The following is a 12,217-nucleotide window of genomic DNA, read 5'->3' on the forward strand; positions in this document are numbered from 1 at the left end:
GGCTAAACAGGTCCCCAAACCTTGCCGCCTGTTCTCACTGCTCCCTGGAGAGCCACCCCAGCACACTGTCTCCACACTGGAGATCACCCCTCCTGGCCATTCCCTCCCTCACCCCTTCTGGTCTAGAAGTGGGTGGGGCCCCTGGGTGTTACAACAGCTCTGTTTCCCTATAGCCTGTCCCTCCACTCTGTAGACGATGACATCACTAGCCCCTCCCCTGAGTATTCTGGCAACAAAGGAGCCAGCAGACAAACCGCTTCTCTTCCACAGACCACCTACTGCCAGACCTCAACGCCTCACAAAACTCTCACCCACCTACTGCTTTTAGCTCACATTCCAGGAATTCAGATGAAGTGAAGTGCTCTCATGGGGACCAGGCATGGTTATTCCAGTCCACTGCCCTGCAAGCCTCAAGGGAAGCCAACTGCCCTTCAGCAAGTCACACCTGCCTTGGTGGAGGCCTTGATTGGAAGTGCCACACGCTACATGTCCAGTCCTGAGCGGGAGAATCGGTGTAGGGACGTTGTGGGGATGCCGGCTGTGGCCAGATCAGGTCCAGCTACAGAAGAATGAAGACTCCACCTGAGGGCTGGAAAAACAAAACCTCAAGTGTGAGGCAGCCAACCTGTTACCTCGAGGGACTGTCCCGCAGCACAGCGGGGCCATGGGAACAGCAGCAGACACCCCGGCCTCCTCGCTACCTGTGTGTGTATTAACGCCCCGGCCCCCTCACTACCTGTGTGTGTATTAACGCCCCGGCCCCCTCGCTACCTGTGTGTGTATTAACGCCCCGGCCCCCTCGCTACCTGTGTGTGTATTAACGCCCCGGCCCCCTCGCTACCTGTGTGTGTATTAACGCCCCGGCCCCCTCGCTACCTGTGTGTGTATTAACGCCCCGGCCCCCTCGCTACCTGTGTGTGTATTAACGCCCAGGCCTCCTTGCTACCTGTGTGTGTATTAACGCCCCGGCCTCCTCGCTACCTGTGTGTGTATTAACACCCTCGCCCCCTCACTACCTGTGTGTGTATTAACGCCCCGGCCTCCTCACAACCTGTGTGTATATTAGACACCCCGGCCTCCTCACAACCTGTGTGTGTATTAACACCCTGGCCTCCTCACTACCTGTGTGTGTATTAGACACCCCGGCCCCCTCGCTACCTGTGTGTGTATTAACGCCCCGGCCTTCTCACTACCTGTGTGTGTATTAGACACCCCGGCCTCCTCACAACCTGTGTGTGTATTAACACCCCGGCCTCCTCACTACCTGTGTGTGTATTAGACACCCCGGCCCCCTCGCTACCTGTGTGTGTATTAACACCCCGGCCTTCTCACTACCTGTGTGTGTATTAACACCCGGGCCTCCTCACTACCTGTGTGTGTATTAACACCCCGGCCTCCTCACAACCTGTGTGTGTATTAACACCCCGGCCTCCTCGCTACCTGTGTGTGTATTAACGCCCCGGCCTCCTTGCTACCTGTGTGTGTATTAACACCCCGGCCTCCTCACTACCTGTGTGTGTATTAACGCCCCGGCCTCCTCACAACCTGTGTGTGTATTAACACCCGGGCCTCCTCACTACCCATGTGTGTATTAACGCCCCGGCCTCCTCACTACCTGTGTGTGTATTAACGCCCCGGCCTCCTCACAACCTGTGTGTGTATTAGACACCCAGGCCTTCTCACTACCTGTGTGTGTATTAGACACCCCGGCCTTCTCACTACCTGTGTGTGTATTAACACCCTCGCCCCCTCACTACCTGTGTGTGTATTAGACACCCCGGCCTTCTCACTACCTGTGTGTGTATTAACGCCCCGGCCTCCTCATTACCTGTGGGTGTATTAACACCCCGGCTTTCTCACCAACTGTGTGTGTATTCGCACCCTGGCCCGCTCACTATTGTGTGTATTAACACCCCGGCCTCCTCACTACCTGCATGTGTATTAGACACATGTGCTTTATACGTGTCTACTTTAAGCCACCTTTGAATTTCCTGTTACTTGTCACCAAAATCATTGCGAAATCTTTCCATTTCAACTTTCAGATCAACTATGGCCTGAGTATGATAGACTTATCCATGGTTTAAACAGAATATATTGTTTTCAACTTTGAAAATAAGAATATGGAAATCCAGATGCAGAAATGTGAGAAGAAAAGAGAGTAAACAGAGTGGAAGGTCAGGTGACCTTGCCTGTCATGAATATGAAGGTCAAGGTGTGTGAATTGTGAAATTTCCAAGAGAACCTCACTGAAGCAAAGAATGGAGAAAGAATCGCATTTGGCCCTGGGAGCGTGCAGGGGTGAATGGTGCAGGAGCTAAATCTTTATCATACCCAGAAATCAACAGCCACTATTTGAAATCATCTAAATTCGTGCTGCTAACCTTCAGTGTACACACAAATCACCTGGGGACCTTATTAAAAGCTAGTTTCTGATTCACTAAATCTGTGTGAGGTGGAAGTTGAGGGCAGAGAAGCTCCCAAGGGTGTCAAGCTGACCCTGAACCCGACTTTGAGGGTTAAGGTCCCAAATGGCATCGCCAGCACCAGGGACAGACACTAAAATTGTAGAAATCATCTCAAGAAATGAACAGCCTCTAAGTCAGATGTTGAATGTGAAAGAAATCAGGGTGTGTACGTGTGTGTGTGTTTGTGTGTGCACGTGTGTGCCTGTGTTTGTGCATGTATGTTTCTATGTGTGCACATGTGTGTATGTGTCTGTGCATGTGTGTTTCTGTGTGTGTGCCTGTGTGTGTATTGGCTTAGATCTGTTCGAGACTTTTTATTTGATGAGATCGACATATGTCACCACTTTTGGAAAGGACAACGTATATACAAAGACAATGATTACTTATGTAATGTGAATGGAGTCTCTCTTCGACCCTCAAATGTTTTGTAGAAAGTAATGCTGATGGCGAGGATTATAATAATGCGTGTTTCCTGAATAACAAAAAGGAGTTACAGTACACTTTTACCTATTTTTCCAAAGCGCTAGGTCAAGTTTAGCTAAAGTCTGCTTGGAATTAATGAGGCTTGGAAATGTAAAATCTCAGAGCAGTAAACATCTCTTTGTCCTAATGTTCTTATGTAGCCATTAAAACTTAAATATTAATGCTAAAATAACTACTGTAAAATAAAGTAAAAATGTACGAAAATAATCAAAATAATTCTGAAACACCCACAAATGCTTTTGAAACTCCATTTCTACACAGTGACATAAAGAAAAAATTTAGATGTACCCAAGAAATAATGAATAGTGATTTTCCTTATGAAGTGCTGATTTCTTTAAAAATAAATAGACAACAGGTTCTTTAAATAACAAACATCCTTTAGCACATGTGAGGTTCAATTCAACTTAAATTTCACCTAGATTTCTCGGGGACACACATAAGTAATTATGAGCATGTCTTCAGGGTCAACTCTGGAGAAATGCTTTGTAAAGGGTCCAGCCAGTCGCTCAGGAGGGATTTCTCAGGGGCGCCAAACACTGGGAAGCATCAGGATGGTGAATCCTGTGTTTCATTTTACGTCCAAATGCTCTTGCCTCATGTGGAATAGACACTGGTACTGCATATAACAGTTTCTCAGAACTGACTGCATTTTAAAAGAAGGAGGAAATTATAATTACTAAACCCTTGCATATGGGACTATTTTTCATAAATCTGTTAATCATAAGGGTTCAAATAAAAGCCAAAAATGTAATGAGCTCTTTCCCTTCTTGTACGTACAAGTTATACTAATATAGGAAATAAGCTGGGCCCAATGAAACCTACAACTTTAGAGTTTTATAAATTTGTTTCCACTTTTGTCTATGACTCTGTGATTGCAATCTGCTGACAATAAGAACGGAACTTCTTCCTATGTTTTTATGCACATGAAACTCACCATTAGAAACATTCATTAAGGTTTGAATAAGGACAAATCACAAGCATTAAGAAGAGCTGTCAACCATTTTAAACAGCCATCAACAAATTTTGGCAAAAACAGTCCCTTGAGAACTGTTTATTTTTAATACTTCAACTAGAAATGCCTTTAACATGACACCCTTCAGTGCCAGGTGACATTTCAGTCTGGACCTTCACTGGATTGGCCACATCTGCGTTAATGTCATGGTTATTGGTGGCATTGAGTAAGGGCCCTACCTAAAGAAATCAGTATCAAAGGTGCTGAATAGTGCAAGCCACATTCACTTCCTGCTATACAAATACTATTTTATAATATAAATGCAATATAAGATCAATTACTAAAATGTGCCAAGCAGTTAAAATATATCTTAATCTTAGTAAAGTTATAGCAATTTAAAGATACAGGCTTTACAATAAAATGTCCCTTTTAAAGGTGGACTCTCTTCTCCAACTTAAATGTTCCCACTCTGGGGAAAGCAATAATCACTCACTGCCATCTGTCAACATGCCACTCATGCCAGATATTGTTCAAATCTCAATGTAATGATGCTAGAGCTGACCATTATTATTCGTAGTATGAAAATTTTCTAATGTCTATTTTTTAATGTGAAATAATGATTACATATAAAATAAAAGCAATATCCAGGCTCACCTTGGAGATAGTGCAGGCTCAGTTCCAGGTCATCCCAATAAAGAGATATAGCAATAACATAAGTCACCCAAATTCTTTGGTTTCCCAATGCATACAAAACTGATATTTACACTATAATGTGGTCTATTAAGTACACAATAGTATTATGTCTAAAAAAAGTATAAACATTAATTTTAAAATGTATTGCTAAAAATGCTAACAATGCCTTCAGTGAGTCATAATCTTTTTGCTGGTGAAGGTCTCCTCCATGTAGATGGCTGATGAATGATCCGGGTGGTTGGGGTGGTGGTGGCAATTTCTGAAAATAAGACAAGAATAAAGTCTGTTGCATAGATCGACTCTTTTTTTTTCATAGACGATTTCTTGGTAGCATGTGATTCTGGTTGATATAATTTTACCCAGAGTAGAACTTATTTCAAAATTGGAGTCCATCCTCTCAAAACCCTGCCGCTGCTTTATCAACTAAGGTTATAAAATACTCTGAATCCTTGGTGATCATTTCAACAATGTTCACAGCATCTTCACCAGAAGCAGATTCTACCCCAAGAAACCAGGTTCTCTGCACATCCATAAGAAGCAACTGGTCACCAGTTAAAGTTCTATCATGAGATTGAAGCAATTCAGTTCCATCTTCAGGCTCCACTTCTAATTCTAGTTCTCTTGCTATTTTCATAACATCTGGTTACTTCTTCCATTGAAGTCTTGAACCCCTCAAAATCACCCATGAAAGTTAGAACCAACTTCTTCCAAAGTCTTGTTCATGTTGATATTTTGACCTCCTCACATGAATCATAAGTGTTCTGAATGGCATCTAGAATGGTGAATTCTTTCCAGAAGGTTTTCAATTTACTTTGCCCAGCTCCATCAGAGGACCAACTGTCTATGGTAGACATGGCCTAGTAAAATATATTTCTTAAATAATAAGACTTGAAAGTCAAAATTGCTCCTTGATCCATGGACTGCAGAGTGGACGTTGTCTTAGTAGGCATGAAAAAAATGTCTGTCTTCTTGTACATCCGCATCAGAGCTCATGAGGGACCAGGTGCATTGTCAATGAGCATTAATATTTTGAAAGGAATCTTTCTGTCTCAGCAGTAGATCTCAACAGTAGGCTGAAAATACTCACTAAACCATGCTGTAAGCAGAAGAGTTGTCATCAGGTGTGTCGTTTTATTTATAGAGCACAGGCAGAGCAGACTTAGCATCATTCTTACAGGCCCTGAGATTTTGGGAATGGTAAATCTTCACAGGCTTTAACTTAAAGTCACCAACTCTGTTAACCCCTAACAAGAGAGGCAATCTTTCCTTTAAGCTTTGAAGCCAGGCATTGACTTCTCCTCCCTAGCTATGAAAGTCCTAGATGGCATCTTCTTCCAATAGAAGATTGTTTTGTCCACATGAAAAATCTGTTGTTTAGCATCACTACCTTCATCAGTGATCTCAGCTGGATCCTCTGGAGAACTTGCTGCAGCTTCTCCATCAGCACTTGCTCCTTCACCTTGCACTTCTATGTTACAGAGATGGCTTCTTGCTTCTTTCCTTAAACCTCAGGAATAAACCTCTGCTAGTTCCACACCTTCCTTATGCAGCTTCTTCACCTCTCTCAGCCTTCATAGAAATGAAAAGAATTAGAGGCCTTGCTCTGGATGAGGCTTTGGCTGAAGGGAGTGTTGTGGCTGGTTTGATCTTCTGTCCAGGCCACTCAAACTTTCCCCATAGCAGTAATCCGGCTGTTTTGCTTTCTTGCCGTTCATGTATTCACTGGAGTAGCACTCTCAATCTCTTTCAGGAACTTTTCCTTGCACTCACAACTTAGCTAACTGGTGCAAGAAGCCCAGCTGTGAACCTATCTTGGCTTTTGACCTGCCTTCCTCACTAAGCTTAATCATTTCTAGCTTATGATTTAAAGTGACAGACATGAGACTCTTCCTTCCACCGAAATATTTAGAGGTCATTGCAGGGTTATCAATTGGCCTAATCTTAGGCTGGGTGTGGTAGCTCATGCCTGTAACCCCAGCACTTTGGGAGGCATAGGCGGGTGGATTGCTTGAAGTCAGGAGTTCGAAACCAGCCTGGCCAACATAGTGAAACCCTGTCTCTACTAAAAATACAAAAATTGGTTGGGCAGGGTGGTACATGCCTGTAATCCCAGCTACTCGGGAGGCTGATGTAGGAGAATCACTTGAACCTGGGAGTGCAGTGAGCCAAGATTGTGCCACTGCACTCTATCCTGGATGACAGAGCAAGACTCAGTCAAAAAAAAGAAAAAGAAAAAGAAAAGAAAAATGACCTAATCTTAATATTGCTGTGTCTGTGGGAATCAGGAGGCCTGAAGAAAGGGGAGAGAGACAAGGAAATGGTTATTCATTGGAGCAATCAGAACACACAACATTTATCAGTTAAATTCGCAATCTTATATGGGCATAGTTCATTGTGCCCCAAAACAGTTACAATAGTAACATCAAAGATTACTGATCATAGATCACCATAACACACATAATAAAAATGAAAACGTTTGAAATATGGCAAGAATTCCCAAAATGTGACACAGAGATGTGAAGCGAGCACATGCTGTGGACAAATGGTGCTGATGGACTCACTGGAGGCAGGGTGGCCACAAGCCCTTGATTTGTTAAAAGGACACTGTCTGTGAAGCACAATAAGGCAACATGTGGGAAACGGTGAGCACCTGTCGTACGTCAGCACGGCAAGGAAGGTTAACGCCTAACGAGGGCATGTCATGTCCCACTCAGGAGCCCAGCGTCAATGTGCAGACAGCAGGAACCAGGAGATCCTCAGGCCACTGCACATCTTCTGAAAGGCTTTGAAAAGGATCAAAGGGCATAATAGCTGCCATATTATTGTGGTAATTCGTTCATAGATGGGGAAAAAAGGTAGATATAAAATGAATATTTTCTGAGCAGCTAAGAGGATATGGGTGGTGACAATGTACACAGTGATGGAGGTTTTATTTATTTATTTATTTATGTCTTTCATGAGGTTGACTTTTTTAATTACACTTTAAGTTCTGGGGTACATGTGCACAACGTGCAGGTTTGTTACATAGGTGTACATGTGCCATGTTGGTTTCCTGCACCCATCAACTCATCATTTACATTAGGTATTTCTCCTAATGTTATCCCTCCCCCAGCCTCCCACCATCCCCCAACAGGCCCCAGTGTGTGATGTTCCCCTCCCTGTGTCCATGTGTTCTCATTGTTCAACTCCCACTTATGAGTGAGAACATGCGGTGAGTGAGAACATGAGGTGTGTGGTTTTCTGTCCTTGTGATAGTTTGCTGAGAATGATGGTTTCCAGCTTCATCCATGTTCCTGCAAAGGACATGAACTCATCCTTTTTTATGGCTGCATAATATTCCATGGTGTATATGTGCCACATTTTCTTTATGCAGTCTATTATTGATGGACATTTGGGTTGGTTTCAAGTCTTTGCTATTGTCAATAGTGTCACAATAAACATACATTTGCATGTGTCTTTATAGTAGCATGATTTATAATCATTTGGGTATATACCTAGTAATGGGATTGCTGGGTCAAATGGTATTTCTAGTTCCAGATCCTTGAGGAATCGCCACACTGTCTTCCATAATGGTTGAATAATTTACACTCCCACCAACAGTGTAAAAGCGTTCCTATTTTTCCACATCCTCTCCAGCGTCTGTTGCTTCCTGACTTTTTAATGATCACCATTCTAACTGGCATGAGATTGTATTTCATTGTGGTTTTGATTTGCATTTCCCTAATGACCAGTGATGATGAGCATTTATTCATATGTCTGTTGGCTGCATAAATGTCTTCTTTTGAGAAGTGTCTGTTCATATCCTTTGCCCACTTTTTGATGGGGTTGTTTTTTTCTTGTAAATTTGTTTAAGTTCTTTGTTGATTCTGGATATTAGCCCTTTGTCAGATGAATAGATTGCAAAAATTTTCTCCCATTCTGTAGGTTGCCTGTTCACTCTGCTGATAGTTTCTTTTGCTGTGCAGAAGCTCTTTAGTTTAACTAGTTCCCATTTGTCTATTTTGGCTTTTGTTGCCATTGCTTTTCATGTTTTAGTCATGAAGTCTTTGCCCATGCCTATAAACTGAATGGTATTGCCTAGGTTTTCTTCTAAGGTTTTTATGGTTTTAGGTCTTACATTTAAGTCTTTAATCCATCTTGAGTTAATTTTTGTATAAGGTGTAAGGCAGGGGTCCAGTTTCTGTTTTCTACATATGGCTAGCTAGTTTCCCCAGCACCATTTATTAAATAGGGAATCCTTTTCCCTATTTAATAAATCCTTTTCCCATTGCTTGTTTTTGTCAGGTTTGTCAAAGATCAGATGGTTGTAGATGTGTGGTGTTATTTCTGAGGCCTCTGTTCTGTTCCATTGGTCTATATATCTGTTTTGGTACCAGTACCAAAACTGTTGGTACCAGTACCATACTATTGTGGTTACTGTAGCCTTGTAGTATAGTTTGAAGTCAGGTAACATGATGCCTCCAGCTTTGTTCTTTTTGCTTAGGATTGTCTTGCCTATGTGGGCTCCTTTTTGGTTCCATATGAAATTTAAATTAGTTTTTTCCAATTCTTTGAAGAAAGTCAATGGTAGCTTGGTGAGGATAGCACTGAATCTATAAATTACTTTGGGCAGTATGGCTATTTTCATGATATTGATTCTTTCTAACATAACATGAGCATGAAATATTCTTCCATTTGTTTGTGTCCTCTTTTTGTTGTTGTTGAGCAATGGTTTGTAGTTCTCCTTGAAGAGGTCCTTCACATCCCTTGTAAGTTGGATTCCTAGGTATTTTATTCTCTTTGTGCCAGTTGTGAATGGGAGTTCACTCATGATTCGGCTCTCTGTTTGTCTGTTATTGGTGTATAGGAATGCTTGTGATTTTTGCACATTGATTTTGTATCCTGAGACTGCTGAAGTTGCTATTGGCTTAAGGAGATTTTGGGCTAAGACTATGGGGTTTTCTAAATATACAATCATGTCAATGACAGAAGTTTTAAACCTGCGAGCTGGGGGAGGGACTGCGCCGCTGAAAGCCAGGCCCGTTGATGGTGTCGGCACAGCAGAAATACTGCCAATGCTCCCTCAAAACTGTAAAGAAAAGTGAATTTCCATTTGAACATAGATAGAAATACATGAACTACATCTGATGTATTGTATTGATTTCTGTCCATTCAGCAGCACAGCCTGGGAGTCACTACTGATGGGGGCCCCAGATTCTGTGAAAGCAGAGATGACAACTAAATGGGACCCAAATTCCTGAGTCAGAACGAGGGTGGCATATGCATTGTGACACTCTGAATGAAGTTGTAATCGATACTTCACCATGACATGTTCTAAGACAACAAAAACACAAAATGTTACCACATAAACACAGTCCCCGAAACATAGGATTCTTAAAGGAAAACCAGGAGTGTATTTGGTCAAAGTCAACTAAATTATGAACAGTATGAAAAAAATAACATAGCCAGCTGCTTAGTTTATAGAGAACGTTTATATTTACTAATTTATTCAATACTTTAAAAAGACCTACACACTATAAAGAAAGGGAGAGCAGCCCCACTTTGCTTATGAGGAGATTAAAACCCCAGAGCCTCAGGGACTGGCTGTGGCCACAATGAGTGTCGGAGTAGGAATCAAAATCAGCTGCCCTGGCTGGTCGTCTCTGACTCAAAGCCTTTCCTTAACTCTTACACATGACTGGTGGGAGTGTAAACTGGGACAGCCACTAAAAAGCTAAAACTGAGAACAGAGCCTCCATATGATCCAACAATCCTCCTACTGAATATTTATCCAAGGGGAGGGAAATCGCGATATGGAAGGGATGTCTGCACCCCGCGATTATTGCAGCACTATTCACAATAGCCACGATGCGGATTCAATCCAAGCTGACAGCAACAGCAGGTGAATACAGAGGAAATGTGGCTAAATACACACTGGAATACTACTCGGCCTTAAAAAGAAGAAAATCCTGTCATGTGCAACAACATGGATGAACCTGAAGGACATCGTGCTAAGTGAAATAAGACAGACACAAAAAGAAAAACACCGCATGGTCTCACTTATATGTGAAGCTAAAGGAGAGCTCATAGACGTGCTGAATACAACAGTGGTTATGGGAGTGGGGTGCTGGCAGAGGGAGCTTGGTTAACATGAACAAACCTACAATTACAAAGGAAGAAGTTCTGGTCTTCTCATAGGGTGAGTAATGGACTGTATATTTTCAAGCAGCAGAAGAGAGGATTTTGAATGCTGTCAACACAAAGAAACGATAACTGAGATGATGGATATGCTTATTAGACTGATTTGATTATTATACATGGTACACATGCACTGATATATCCCACTGTACCCCATAAATACAATTATTACATGTCAATTTAAAAAATCCATGGAAACAAAAAGTAGAATGGCTTTTGCCAGAGTTTTGGGGAAGAGAGAAACGATGAGCTAGTGTTTAACGGGTCCAGAGATTCTGGTCAGGATGATGAAAAGTTCTGGAATTGAACAGTGGTTATGATGGTTGTAAAAAATTGTGAATTTACCTAATGCCACAGGGCTGTACTCTTAAAATGGTTAAAATTGTGAGTTTTATGTTACATATGTTTTATCACAATTAAAAACAAAAGAGTACCTGCATTCATTTTGAGACAAAACAAAAGTCTCCTCCTTCACTTTGAAGGTGTCAGCTACCAGCACATAAGGACAAAGAGAAAACCTCAGGGTCATGTTTAAACACATCTGATTTATACTGAGGACAAATTAAAGAAAGTAATTTATGTAATGAAGAGTAAACTTACGGAATTCATTGCCAAAAGAGGAGGTACAGACGTAGAAATATTCAAAGACATCTACGAGAAATTGTTCAAACATTTATTGACAGCAGCCTAAGAGAACGTGGAGCACGATAAGGTTTGGAGTCACCCTGAGGTTCACATCACAGCACACAAAGAGCTTTTTGCCCCACTGCCACTGTGCCCTAGTGCGTTTCTGAGGACTGGAATAGGGAGCTGGATGGACCTGCAGGTCCTCCCCATGGCACAAACGCTGCACCTTGCACACACCTGGGTCCCTGCCGTGTCCAGCCCTAGCCTGTGCACAGTGAGGAGAGTACACCTGGTTATCAGGATAGAGTCACCTCTAAGACGCTCAGTGCCTAACTGTGCACAGTGAGGAGAGTACCTCTGGTTGTAAACACAAGGTCACCCCGAGATGCCCAGTGCTTTTACATGGTGAGGGCAGCACTCCTGGTTGTCAGCACAAGGTCACCTCTGAAATGCACAGTGCTTGTACATGTGAGGGTATCACACCTGGTTGTCAGCACTGCATCACCTCTGAGATGCCCTCCCGTTCACATGTGTAGCAATAAAAAAAGTCATTCTCAGCTCCCAGTCAAAGCAGAATAGGGTGTTGTGCTCATATTTAAAGCTTCATTTTGTATTGTATCTGTTTTTAGAAATTGTCTATTTCTTTGTCCACGTAGGCTAAAGTTACATGTTCAATAAGCCAAGTAATAGGAACTTACTTTGCTCACCGCAGTATGTGTGCCTGCTCCTAGAACTATGCTCAGGATGTGGCCGGCACATGGTCAGTTTTTGCTGAATGGAGGAAAGAATTAAATTTTGGAGCCTACACATGGTCCCAAGC

The 12,217-nt window shown here is 42.5% G+C and overlaps 1 long non-coding RNA gene across 1 annotated transcript; it reads left to right on the top strand.

Moving 5' to 3' along the window:
- The first annotated feature begins 219 nt into the window (after positions 1 to 219).
- Positions 220 to 2,442, top strand: LOC134807851 (uncharacterized). Its single transcript, XR_010149239.1, has 2 exons — positions 220 to 705; positions 2,043 to 2,442. It is a non-coding gene; the product is annotated as an uncharacterized LOC134807851 (long non-coding RNA).
- Positions 2,443 to 12,217: the final 9,775 nt, after the last annotated feature.

Source organism: Pan troglodytes, chromosome 12 (genome assembly GCF_028858775.2).
Source record: "Pan troglodytes isolate AG18354 chromosome 12, NHGRI_mPanTro3-v2.0_pri, whole genome shotgun sequence".
Taxonomy (NCBI): domain Eukaryota; kingdom Metazoa; phylum Chordata; class Mammalia; order Primates; family Hominidae; genus Pan; species Pan troglodytes.